The sequence below is a fragment of the Schistocerca gregaria genome, chromosome X, assembly GCF_023897955.1.
Source record: "Schistocerca gregaria isolate iqSchGreg1 chromosome X, iqSchGreg1.2, whole genome shotgun sequence".
NCBI classification, from domain to species: Eukaryota; Metazoa; Arthropoda; class Insecta; order Orthoptera; family Acrididae; genus Schistocerca; species Schistocerca gregaria.
Window position 1 is genome coordinate 487,873,372 of NC_064931.1, and position 14,901 is coordinate 487,888,272.

Consider the following 14,901-nt stretch of genomic DNA (forward strand, 5'->3'; position numbering starts at 1 on the left):
AAGGAAAAACAAAATACCTTTTCAAATATGGGCACTTACACTTGCACTGCAAAATTTCTGTACTTAGTGTCAAAATTTGTGTATTTAGTGGGGCTTCCTGCTGAAATTTGGTGCTTCTTTTGTACTTGGTTAAGCTGAGTGTATTTTGTAAATTGAGTTTCATATTAATACCAGTTACAGCATTTGTACCAACTGTCTTCTACAAGGGAATACCCAAATGAAACTGAACTAATTTTTTGGTCGTCACAGCTTTTGTAGTGCCATGTTTTGCCACTAGGAGCACCTAGTGTCAGTATGCCTGGTGTCATCACTGAAGGAGTTCAGTAGTAGTTTTAGCAGAGTTTATAGTGACAACTGTTTGGTGTCATTGTCGTTTTTGAAATGTTTGATTTTCATGAACAGCATACTGCAGTGAAATTCTGATTTATGCTCACAAAAGTTGAACAGAAATTCTTGAAATGTAACAAACAGCTTACAAGGACAATGCTATGGGGAAAACTCAAACGTTTGAGTGGTTTTCCCATTTCAAAAATACTAAAGTGTTAGTTCTACATCTACATCCATACTCCGCAATCCACCATACAGTGTGTGGCAGAGGGTACCTCGTACCACAACTAGCATCTTTTATCTTATCTTTGTGGTCTTTCCGCTAAATGTAAGTTGGCGGCAGTAAAATTTTACTGCAGTCAGCCTCAAATGCTGGTTCTCTAAGTTTCCTCAGTAGCGATTCACGAAAAGAATGCCTCCTTTCCTCTAGAGACTCCCACCCGAGTTCCTGAAGCATTTCTGTAACACTCGTGTGATGATCAAACCTACCAGTAACAAATCTAGCAGCCCGCCTCTGAATTGCTTCTATGTCCTCCCTCAATCCAACCTGGATAGGGATCCCAAACATTCTAGTAGTACTCAAGAATAGGTCATATTAGTGTTTTATAAACAGTCTCCTTCCCAAAATTCTACCAATGAACCAAAGACGACTATCCGCCTTCCCCATAACTGCTATTGCATGCTTGTCCCACTTCATATCGCTCTGCAATGTTACGCCCAAATATTTAATCGACGTGACTGTGCAAGCGCTACACTACTAATGGAGTTTTCAAACATTACAGGATTCTTTTTCCAATTCATGTGCATTAATTTACATTTATCTACGTTTAGAGTTAGCTGCCATTCTTTACACCAATCACAAATCCTGTCCAAGTCATCTTGTATCCTCCTACAGTCACTTGATGACAACACCTTCGCGTACACCACAGCATCATCAGCAAACAGCCGCACATTGCTATCCACCCTGTCCAAAAGATCATGTATGTAGATAGAAAACAACAGCAGACCTACCACACTTCCCTGGGGCACTCCAGATGATACCCTCACCTCCAATGAACACTCACCATCGAGGACAGCATACTGGGTTCTATTACTTAAGAAGTCTTCGAGCCACTCACATACTTGGTAACCAATCCCATATGCTTGTATCTTAGTTAGGAGTCTGCAGTGGGGCACAGAGTCAAACGCTTTCTGGAAGTCAAGGAATATGGCATCCGTCTGATACCCTTCACCCATGGTTCGCAAGATATCATGTGAAAAAAGGGCGAGTTGCGTTTTGCAGGAGGGATGGTTTCTAAAGCCGTGCTGATGCAAGGACAGCAATTTCTCTGTCTCAAGGAAATGCATTATATTCAAACTGAGAATATGTTCGAGAATCCTGCAACAAACCGATGTTAAGGATATTGGTCTGTAATTTTGAGGATCCGTCCTTCTACCCTTCTTATATACAGGCGTCACTTGCATTTTTTTCCAGTTGCTCGGCACTTTATGTTGGGCGATAAATGCAAGCTAAGTAAGGAGCCAATGCAGTAGAATACTCTATGTAAATCCGAATTGGAATCCCATCAGGACATGGAGATTTATTTATTTTCAACCCATTCAGCTGCTTGACAACCCCAGGGATGTCTATCACTACGTCCTCCATACAGAAATCTGTACAAGACTTAAACAGCAGTATGTTTGTATGATCCTCCTGCGTGAAAGATTTCTCAAATGCTACATTTAAAATTTCAGCTTTTGTTTTGCTGTCTTCCGTTCCAGACGAGACTGATCAGTGAGTGACTGGATGGAAGCCTTCGACCCGCTTGATGACAAACCTCATTCTGGTTGTCCTTCCACAAACTGAACACATGAAAATATTGAAAACATTCATACACTCATCAACTAAGATCAACAACAGACCACTGAAGAAATTGTGGAGCTTTTGGGTGTAACTTGGAGTTCAGTGCAGCGAATTATGACAGAAGATTTGGGAATGAGAATGATGGCTGCCAAGTTCATGCCATAACAGCAGAATAAAAAGAAGGTCATATGGAAACATGCTGTGCTTTGAAAGAAAAGTCCAAAAATGATTCAAACGTTTTTGAAGAAGTTATCATAGATGAAGAACGATACTGAATCAAAAGAACAATCAAGCCAGTGGAAGACTTCAAGTTCGCATCACCCCAAGAAAGCTCATCAGGTGAAATTACAAATTAAAACAATGCTGATTTGTTATTTCGATGTGAAAGGAGTCGTCCATTCAGAGTTTGTTCTGCAGGGTCAGACAGTTAATCAGGCTTTCTACTTGGAAGTTTTGAAAAGACTGCACAACAATGTGTGGTGGAAGTGGCCTGATTTGTGGCAGTTGGGTGATTGGTTTTATCAGAATGTTATGACCCCTGTCCCTCCCTCCCTCCCTCCATACTCACCTGACCTTTTTGCTTCCTAGAACGAAAACAGACGCAAAAGCAAACTGTTATGCTGATGTTGCTGAGGTACAGAAAAAAATGGCGGAGGCGCTGTCATACGCCACAAAAGATGAATTTTAACAATGTTTTGAAAAATGGAATAAAGGATTAGGCAAGTGAATTTGGGCAAGTGAAGAGTACTTTGAAGGGGATTCAAAGTTTGTGTTTAAAAAGTGACTAAATAAGTTTAAAAAAAGTTTGGTTTCTTTTGGATACCCCTTCGTACATGAACCATTCCATATGTATCTAACTGAGGTTGTGTTGGTATCAGAACAATGTTAACAGTTCTGTGTAGTGTAAAAACAGAGACACTGACTGAAATGGAATTCAGGGAAATAGCGGTATTGTCTGTCATACACACTAATTTAAATCCACAACACTGCATGCAATTAGAAAAAAAAAAAATGTTAAGCAATTTATTTCAGTGGCTTGCAGACACTGGGTCATTTGCAGCAGGGAGAAAGGGTCACAACCAACGAAACTCAGTTCCATTGCAGGGAGTGAGTGTTCAAAGAATAGAAAATATTCCTTTAACAACTGTGTGAAGAATTTCAGCTGCTGTGGGCATCAAAATGCAAATGAAAATATGACACATGGAAAAGAAGTTGTTGAACTATTTATTATTTCAAGAGTAAACATCATAACATTTAACATATGTATCCCACTGAGAGACAAGATGATCAATGCCTTCATGTGAAACTGTTTGCAGTTACCTATGGAACCATGGTTGTACCATGGCTTGCCCCTCTTCATCCAAAGCAAAGAGACAGTCACAAATGTCTTTCTTTAGGGCTCCAAAAATATGGAAATCACATGGAGAGAAATCTGAACTATATGGAGGATATGTAAAAGGCCTCCCAGTTAAACATCTGCAATGTACTAGGAAGCACTCTCAGTAACACGTGCACAGAAGCAAAGAAATAGTGGGTCACTAACTTGTTGGTAAGTATATTTTAATGGACACATTATCAACAATTTGTTCACAGCAGAGAATGCTATCCTTGCACAGAGTGATTTATGCATGACACAACACAATTACACTTTCAACATCTCAGACGATGGTAGCACACCAAAACTTTTAATTGATGGCAGATCCACTGAAGAGAAAGCAGAAATGGCCCCCTGTTTATACGACCTAAAGGCTTTGGATTTATGGCTATATGTAATTTAAAGACATTCATTGGTCTCTAACATAGATGCAAACCACACACACCAAGTTCAAGATTATTGGAAGAGAACTGGATGATGTGAAAAAGAGGTAGTAACTAAATGGAACACCATCTGCAGTTTCCACAGTTTGGTCCACATATAACCTAGTTTTTGTTTCCAGGAAGAAGTTTTTTTTTCTGTTGCTGACCATAATAGTTTTTGCAAGAATACAGGGAGCTTTTTAAACATGCTGTACGTGTGTATTTCAAAACATCATACATCTACTACACAGAAAAAAGTGTATTCCTTCTTGCTCTACCTAACAATGCAAGGTAGCCCATTAATGTAGGCGTAAGACACTCCAAAGAACATATCAACTTTCAAGTGGATTACCGTTGACAGTTAAGGTCCTCTACTGTTCTAACTGGAAAGACATGAATAACATCATAAAATATTCTGCAGTTATCCTCTCACTTCTAAAACTGGAAATTCTGGACTGACCGTGGACCGTATTTTCCTGCACAACAGAAATTTTCATAAAAATAAAAAACTAAATCCCTTACAATTCACACACTCACTCTCTCTCTCTCTCTCTCTCTCTCTCTCTCTCTCTCTCTCTTCCCCCCCCCCCCCCCTCCCTTGACACACACACACACACACACACACACACACACACACACAGAGAGAGAGAGAGAGACAGAGAGAGAGAGAGAGAGAGAGAGAGAGAGAGAGAGAGAGAGAGAGAGAGAGAGAGAACTTGGGGGGGGGGGGGGGTAGTTACTTCAGCCAACATGTACAGAACAATTTGCTGACTGTTGTTGACACTATTCTTAATTATACTCTTCCTGATGATGAATTTAACAATCTCATATCCTCCAGCATCACTTTCTTTAAGTCAGTTTTTTTTCTGATAATGTAGTACATTGTACAGAACTATTTTATTTTTAAATGTATCAAGTCTCCAATGCACTACACAAATGTTTGCAGACATGCTATGGAACCAAAAGCTACAAAGTGGAAAAAGTATATCTTATTTAGGACAGTATAAATAATCTGATTTAGTTCAGTGTTTTTGAATCAATATAGAGAAAACCAATAGATACAATTGTGTGTGGGGGTTCTCACACATACATTTTGATTAAAAAATGATTAGCCATACTCTGAGTACATTTAATCACTCATGAAATTTTTTATCAAGAACCTATTAGAATTTGAACAGTATTTACAAACACAATATTAGAAGGAAAATTGACAGGTTACCTTCTAGTGAATGTAATGTTGGTACAAATAGGCAAGAAACCCAGATATATAAAACTCTTTGCAATCTACCAATGGAAATGACATCCTGGTGGGCAGCAGAATTATTTTTAAAATCAGACTGAAGTTGCTTCTTACAGACCCTAAATTCTTGATTAAAAATTGGTAGTTAGTTAGAAGCATGTCAACAGACAATATGTAGCCATACAAACATGTTGGATTTAGAAGTGTGTGCAATAGCTGTTCCACTGACTTGCTGTACACATAACATTTATTGTTAATGTTATCTATGAAATTTGATTTACTAATTACACTAGATGACCCTTGAGGCCATCAATAGCACTGAATCTTAAATACTAATGAATAAACTGATGTGGATGAGAGGATAAAGGACACAAATAAAACTGAGTAAAAAAATTACCATGAACTGTTTTATTTCTGATTCACTTCACACACAGTGGATATATCATGCGACTAATTCATTCACAAATGTAGTTTCTCCAAACACACACACACACAGTGATCACTGCAGTAAAGAGTCTTAAGTTTAGTGCCTTGGATTAATGACAAGTGACTTGTACAATGGCCCACAGCATTTACTGTTATGGTAATAAATATAATGTTCCTTCCCCACAAAATTATGGAAAAAAGGTAAAATAAACACTGCTTCACCTTAAAATTCTACAAGCTTTGTAGCTCCTCCAACATTTTATTTCCTGGAGCTGAACAAGATAATTTTAATTATCTTGTTTTTATCTTTAACATAACGTAAAACACATTTATAATATCCAACAGCACACAAATGAATATGATCATCAAATAATAACACAGCAGAAGTTACCTAAATATTGCTTTTCATAACTGCATTTCCTTCTTTATATGCAGGATCTCTCTCACACATTACAAAAACAAATCACACGCAAAAAAAAAAAAGAATTATGTAAACACAATACATTTTTATAAATCTGACTGGGTAAACTTGCACACAATTTTAGACCAACAATTAAATATCTGAGCTGTTAATCAAAGGGAAACAATACTTACTTAGTGAAAAGGATAACATAACAAAAACTCAGCAAGCAACATGAGATCATCAGTAACCTATTTATATAAGGTTTTCGATAGTTAATGTATTCATTTTATTTACAATAACAATTTTTAGAAAAATAAATTTATGCAATGATAACCAACAAGAAATTCATTATAGCAGCTGTGAAAATGATATGTCACACAAGAATTTACATTCTTGTTTTGGAAGTTTTGCACTTGCTAAACATACAAACAGCAGACACCTGTCTGATGACATTGCTGGTAACAGAAAACTTCACAAGGAACTATCACTCAAGAAACATAGCTCTGCTGTTCTTGTAGCAAGAAAGATTGTTAATAAACATGACTGAAATAATGTTTCACAAATACAGTGGTGGCTATGACCAATAGCACTGGCTATTACCTAGTATCAAATTTTAATGCAACACTTAGTCCAAAGTTTAAAGGTGGTGACCTGAATCATAGCACACACATACGATTCTTCACACTAGTGGTCCACTTTTCCAAGAAAATGACAATTTCCAAAAATACTGGACAAGCATACAAATTATAAAATGACAAATGAAGATCTACAAAGATATTCCTCAATCAGTATGGAAAAAAAGTACTGAATACCGCTGATGATCATCATCAGAATATTCTCCATAAACGTCAATTATACGAGATGTTAAAGAAGCTCTAAAAGTTATTGTAAGAGTACTTTGCATTTCCAATACTAAAAGGTGATATATGGATGGTAAACAAACAATATATTTACTAATGCCTAGCAACACAATTTTTGTCATTAAGAACTGGCAGAGAGGAGAAAGAGGTGAAAGTAGCTCAATTACTGCAGTATTAACAATGTCCATTTTTTGTGATGGACATCTGAATGCCAAAAAGAGAATATATAAAGAGATGGTGACACGGAACACAGAGATTTATCCGTCATTTATAAAATTAGGTAATTAACAAGGAGTGATGTAAAAGGTAACAAACCATTCCAGGAACACCCATAAGTAATTGTAACAAACAGATAACCTGAAAAAGATCATGTCATTAGAAGGAAAGAGAGGAAGGAGCAATTTACAGTGGGCAGATTATAAGGATGGTAAATGAACCTCAACAATTGTGTGTTCTGTGATTCTTTAAGCTGCTTTCTTTCAGCAACAATATTTGAAATCTGAATGAATTAGGAAACTTTATATGTGATGTTTGCAGCAATTTTCTTTTCTTCCTGTGTTTTCTTTCAGCATGTTATTAATGAGCCATAATTCACCATTCATAATATAATACAATAAAACCCAATATTTATAACATATTTGCACAGTTTTCATGAAAACTTACACACACACACACACACACACACACACACACACACACACACACACACACACACACACACAAACCAACCACCTATAGCACAACTGCAAATTCAGACACAAAAATAATAACCAATAACAATTTAATAAAGTCTTCATTTTGCAAAGTACTGCTACTGAACAGACCAGTCTTATTTTTTACCAGTTTTTACTAGACCTATTGTCAAGATGAACAAAGTAGCTGTAAATGCACTACTATGACCAGAACATGAGAGCACACACAATGATGTGATACACATTCAATATTAGTACAGGGGAATAAAAGTAAACATAAGAGAAGACAACTTCTGAGCTTAAAAGGGAATAATGTCTCACCATCGTGTGTGCATACATGGCTAGGAATGATTTTGATATGCAACACAAAAATTATATTACACAATAAGGAACTGTAACACCACGTGTTGTGCACAGTACCACTACCAAATTAATGAACATGGGTGGTCACAGTCAAAAAGTGATACGCTTATTTCTCTAGGTGCGACATACATTTTCTTAAAAACTGAAAGTGATGTTTAACACTGCAAATATTCAGCCCACACATGATAACACTGATGAAATAAAAATGTTTCCTTTTTCATCCATAAAAGGATAACGTCATGGAAGTTTTCTGTAGCTAATTTTAAATTTAAAGGTACAACTACCTGACAAATAATAGCTTATCAACTACTATATTGCACCAAACCAAACAAGCAAACATATAATGTTGTACCATTAAGTATACTTAAACCACAAGACAGGTAACAAATGAATTACTATGAAGTTTGCCTATTACCCTTTGCTGCACTTTTGTGACAATTTTACCAACAATTAACACCTTTTTCCGTGCCTTTCCAAGCTGCCATCTCTTAGTGAGTGTAGTGAACATATTTTTCAACATTTTCTCCTGCAATTTCTATTAATTGAAATTTACTTTGAACAGTCTGATGCTATTTCTTGTTAGTTTTAATAATTTTTTTTAGTTCTTCATGTCAGTTTTGGTTGCCACAATGAAAAAAAGAAGTGCTCAAGAGTGGAAAATGAAAACAAAAAATTATATCATTGATGAAGGGAAGAATTCTCAATGGCACTAAAAAAATCAGTATGGGACATACTGTTTCTGTTCAAACTACAACACAGCTAAACATTTAGAATGTGATTCATTTAAGGTCTCATTCCTTACATGGAGAGAGATCGTTTGCCACTATCTTTATTCAGCCTCAGAGTTCCTATTGTATTAATAATGCCTCTGTCAGATCTGTAAAAAAAATCACCAAGGAATCTATCAATCTCCCTTTGTGTGCACCACTACGCATTCTAGAACTGATGTGTTGCCACTGGAACTGTAGTTATTACCTTTATCATTACACTCCATATACAAATGAGATTTGTTGTCTCTCTTGCCAAATAAAGTTTTCAATTCAATTTCTTTACACCAAGTTTTAGTGTGTGTGTGTGTGTGTGTGTGTGTGTGTGTGTGTGTGTGTGTGTGTGTGTGTAATGATGTCATCACGCACTCAGCGACCCAGTCTGAATGCATACTAGTACATGAAATGTGTGCCAAAATATATGACATTTCCATTCTCTTCTCCTCCTTCACATTCTTATCACACTGTACATTTCCTCCTGCCAAATGAAGGAAAGCAAGGATTCCTGTACAACACCATCATGTAGTAGAAAAGAACTCCGCTCAAAATGTTCAGTTTTAATTTTGAGAGGACCCTTTCAGCAAGTAACTGTTCCAATTGGCAGATGCATTTAGAAACATTACTATGACACCTTTGTACCTCTGACAACAAGCAGAACTTCTGTAACTATCCAGAATAATAGCAAACATAAAGAATGTTTTGCTTCTCTTTATGTGCTGACATTAATTTAAAATATTTACAATTCCTAGGTAAACTGACACCCAAGCAAAAGGCCTTTAGTGGATTACACATTTTACATCAAAGTTTGAATATCCCTGTAGCAGTGTTCATTAAGAAGTATGATACTTTAATGTAATGCACAGACTTCCTGTATGACCCACATTAATAGCACTACACAAATTAGTCCCAAAGCTTGCGAAAAAATAAAGACCAAAAACTGCAGTGCAGCCTAGCTGGTCTATTGACCGTTTTGGTCTTCTACATATATGAAATGTGAAAAAGAACAGGGAGACTTGAAGGAATTAAGCAGCAACAAGAGTAGAATGAAGACATGAAGGAGAGGAGGCAGGGGGCCAGTATGAATTACAGTGAGATATGGAGGGGGGAGGGGGGGGGCGTGAGGGTAAGAAGGAGGGAAGACAAACAGAAGGAGGGTCTAATGTATTCAAAAATACATGTGGTGTGGTTTCATCAAAGGATAATCATACTGATTTACATATTTAGCAAGCCATACCGATAGGTAAAGTTTATATCCAGAAAGTGAGACTGTATGGTTATCTTTTGTACTCAAATACCCCTAAAAAAGCTACATTGTAAATTAAAGCACAAACTGAAAAAGATAAATCAGTTTGTTAGATCTGTTGTACTATCATTTCATGGAATCACTCAGTATAAGAGATGACATTTACATGTTGTATTTTCACATACATAGATCAGATTATAGGGCTGACCAGCAGCCTCTCGTGCAGCAAAGGTAATATGACACATACATCAGAAGATTTTAAATGCAGTATATGGCAGAGAGTTTTAGTCAGTTTTCTGGTTGACATCAAAGGCTATTAAAAAAAAGTTTCACATTATTTATCATGAAGAAGCACATCAGATTCTCGAAATCAGAAACTGAGGTTATGGTTACAGTTAAACACAAAATGCCAAAATTGATTTTTGACTTGCAGAAAGAAATCTTTAACTCAGACATCAATTTTGTCAAATGACACATCATTAAATACTTCTGCAAAAGTTACAATGTAGTTCATACCTTATTTCATAAGTGAATTAAAAAAACTCAATGCCAAAATACTTACAATCTATTTTAAAATATTAACACACTTTGCTAAAACCTTTCGCAATCTCCCTGCCCACCCTGTTTCTCTCCCTTACTTCATAGTACATTCAAATTTAATGTAAGTACAGATGTCTCTACTATTGTCACACAAGTTTTCTATTAGAAAATAAGCTACCCCACTAAAGCAAAATGGCAGGTTAATGATGTACCTAAGTAGTGTATCACTGAAATTCCGTCATTACAAAACTCATACATAAATAGCAACCCACAGGGCCTAGGAATAACCAGATTCTGAAAACAGCTTGTTCTGCAAAACAGAGACTGGTTTAATAGAGAGAATGACAGCACCTATATGGTCTGAGGGACAATTTCACATTACATATCACAAGCTTTTAGCCCCACAAAGCATGAACCACATGCCATTTTTTAATTATTTATTTACTTGTCTCCCCAGCACATTGCTTTTAAATTTACAAAACAATCGTTTAGGCTCTGTTCAACATTCTTCATCTACTGCCTGCAAGCAGATCACCACCACAGTATAATTCTCGGAAGAAACAGCATCAGCTCTGAGAAGCCACTTCAGGACCTGGAGGTGGACTTCATTGTCGACCACAATTTTCTCTATAAACCAGCCACCTGCAAACAAAATTTTTACTTTTATAAGTACAATTTTTTATGTATCTACATAATGGATTCAAATTATGTAGTCAGCAATCATACACAGAACAATGAGCACTCCAAGGTCAAGTGGAGAGCATGTGATAGAGTAACATGTGCCTTCAGAGCAAGGCGAAATGTGGCAAATGACAACTTGGATGTCTATTATTGTTTAACCTATGTCATTATCAAGTCTATAAGATATACAAAAAGTTCTATCATAAAGTAAGAAATTGTGAACCACTACAACTACAAAAGCAAATTTAAATGTACCCCATTATCCACTTTTTCAGCAAATTATCAGAGTATCTAGACTCAGACTGAAAATTTCAGTGTTTATTATAAAGCTGTAAGAAAAGTAATAATGTAATATAAAGAGCACTCAGTATTTATAGATGTAAAAAAGTTTTCTCTGAAAAACAGCATTGTAATCATGTAAATCTTAACCTACTAATAGCAATAAACAACAGCTGTGTAATAAAACTGAGGAGGCAACAGCTTTTGTCAAAGTAGCAGCTTTCTTATTAATTTACTCAACTAATTTTAGATAGCATAAGCTTGAATAGCACTAAGCTGTAGAGCGAGAGTTTATTGTTAATACAGTGCACAGATTATCTTTCTATGGCGTCTTCATCTCGTGTTAATGTATACCTTGACACATTCCACATCCCTGAAGGTGTTTCTTCTTGATGTGGACCACAGAATATGATGGATGGATGGATGAATGAATGAATTAATTAATCTCAGATACAAATGGAGCATGCATGGGAATATTGTGATTTGTCTGTAGAACACTGGAAATGATTTGTTTTGTACCAGCTTGTTGATAGTCGGCAGACACATGGCTTTCAGGAGAATGCCTTCAAAACACATGTACACATGTAGAAGCTGTATTGCTAGACTACCGAGGATTTTTATATGGGCCTCTTTAAGATCTGTGGTTGTTACACAAAACATCATAAGAGCTGTGGTGTAAGTCATTTAGCACGGGGCAACCTTTACAGAGGCAGAGCTTCTGTGCCATTTCAGTTGGAGACTCCAAGTGGCGCTGGTTGAATGGGGAGTGAGGGAATTTCAAACACTCAGCCTCTGTGGCCCCAGGGTAGCATTGTTTCCCCAAATCCCACATACATGGCCAGGCATCTATTTCACTTTACATACTTTTTGATATGCTACATATAATGATAATTTGTCACTATGGCCTCAAAAATAGCAAACAGTGTGTTATCATAACCATATTAACCACTAAGATACAGGTATCAAATTTTTTCTTCTGTTTTAAATTAAACTGTGCTGTTTGTTGGTTTCAAAAAAATAGCTGTAGACAACTTCTGCTGCTCTTTATTCATTCTCAGTAAGTTAGTACATTGTCATCTAATTATACACTAATAAAAATCACTGCAGTCCTAAAATTCATCTACTCATACAAATTTATAAGACTATCACACTAAATATTTTGTGATCAGTATAAATTAAATAAATTTTTGTACTTTGCTCAAATCTACAAAATGGAAATGTCTTTCTTGGCGAAGGATTTTATTCTGGAGACAAACGTCAGATTCCAGGTGGTGCATATTCAACTGACCATAGGAATAACAGGAAAACTTAACAATAAATACATTTTTACTAAATAATTTATTCACAAATATCTTCAGAAATTTTCACATAAATGTATTCATTTTTCGTACTTCAAGATTTCATTATTTTCTTGGCCCCTCATCACTATTATAATCTTAGTAACATTTCTTTACACAATTGTGGAGGCTACACGTTTCTCCACTTGTGTCTCAGGACCCTACATAGGCTACATAGTTTGTTTTTGGTGCTCTTCTTTCTCAAAAAAACTGCCATACAACCATTTTCATATTTCAAATGTAAAAAAATTATTATTTATCAGTTAGAGATGGAATAATATTCTCAGACTTGATCAAGAAGAATCTGCAAATCAATATAAATTTCAATATACATGCTTCTCTCTGTTCAATACATTCAGCATATGAGAAAATAGTGTCAATGTCCATCTGCTGTCTTTTGTCAAATGACTGCCTCATCTCTTTCCCCACTGCCTATTGCAGATAACTGCAGGGAGCACACTAGTTGGTAGCTCTAATTTACTCATCCATTAACCAAATCAGCTATCTAGCTATATTTAGGTCAAGTAACTGTCATTTTATTTGCTCTGGCTGGACCCAGACTGCTCATCTGCATCTACAGCAGCACTAAAAGTAACCAGTGGGCACACAGTACCTGGTACTCCACATTACTCGACGGATAACTGAATCCACTGACCAGCTCTTATGTTAATATCATTGTTGACCACACACATCTCTCTCTGACAGACTCTTTCCTCACCAGTCACTTTATTTTTAATGACACCTATCTATATCATAGGCCCAGAATCACACTACAGAGATTTGAAGAGCACTGTGATGAATTTGAGTTTATGCTCTATGTAGTTTATGAAAAACACCCCACTTTTTTTTCCCCCAGTTGTTATCTTAAACTGCTTTACATATCAGGTCATCAACTGGTTACATGACTTCAGAGTCACTTTGTACTACTTTATACTCAACTGTTAACTGTACATTAGTTTTGTCAAATTATAACTGATTCTCAGGTCTACTTCCAAACATACTCTATTACATTCTTCCACTCATTGTTTATCTTACCTCCCCTAGAAGTAAATAGCATGTTATCTTGAAACAGAGCAATCTAGAATCTTTCCATCTGTTCTTATGGCACCTCTACTAATAATTCTTTTTTTTTCCATTTTGAAGTTAGTTACAATCATTGGGTACGAGTAGTAAATGCCCAAATCTGTCCAAACACTATTCAGACTATCACACTATATTTCTTGCTAACTCCATTTTTCCTATGATAATTGTTGGTCAACTGGTTCCAACAGCATATTTAGTTTTATTGGAAACTTTATTAATTAAAAGTAATGAATAATTGAACTTATCATAAAGACATGTAAGGATAGATTTTGTATGAACTACTCAGTCACTTAGACACATAGGTACTACTCATTAGAAAGACTGGCATCCAAACACTACAGTAACATAATTTTAATTGAAACTAATTAAATTATGAGACAATTAACATTAAATTTTGGAAGCACCTAGAGTTTCCACTGTGAATTTAGCCACTGTACTTGTTACATTCCAGCTTTTATCACTGTACTTTTAGTGCTCAAACTCTGCTGGCATGAATAACATCCTCCATTAAGAGGAGTAGGACATCAAAAATTTTTAAAAAAATCAATTTTTCACAAATATGCCTATTTTGTAGTGCACATCTTCCTGAATAGTTTGATGTATAAAACATATATATTTGAGACATTATAAGGCATGTTATTTGGTCTTAAGTGTACCAAGATGCAGCACCACAGCCCTTTGCACAGCATTCTTCTGTCATTCATAAGTGTATTTCGCTCTGTAGAATTCGAATGTTTATATTTGCGCCAGAGATTGTCATACGTGAAACAAAAGACTATTGATATCGATACTTTCCCTGCTGCTATTGACGTGCATTGTTTTGATCACTGATTTTGTTTGTTCTCTGTTTTGAAAAGCTTGCAGTGTGGTGTTGTGAATTTCGAAACAATTTTCATTTGGCTGTGTTGTTTTGTGTTCATTTGTGGCATATTATCTCACAAGATGCCTAGAATTCATTGCTTCAGCCGTAATCAACGTCACCAGGGCAACAGATACACAGTAAAGGGGCTATAACAAATG

At 36.1% G+C, this 14,901-nt stretch overlaps 1 protein-coding gene across 4 annotated transcripts in view; it reads right to left on the minus strand.

Annotated features, from left to right (window-relative positions):
* Positions 1–5,596: 5,596 nt before the first annotated feature.
* The window catches only part of LOC126298102 (alpha-1,3-mannosyl-glycoprotein 2-beta-N-acetylglucosaminyltransferase), an 86,893-nt gene continuing 77,588 nt past the window's right edge, over positions 5,597–14,901 (minus strand). For all 4 annotated transcript variants that reach the window (XM_049989421.1, XM_049989424.1, XM_049989423.1 and 1 more), the window contains exon 12: positions 5,597–11,143. The gene's annotated coding sequence lies outside the window, so the exon portion shown is untranslated. The remainder of the gene's footprint in view (positions 11,144–14,901) is intronic.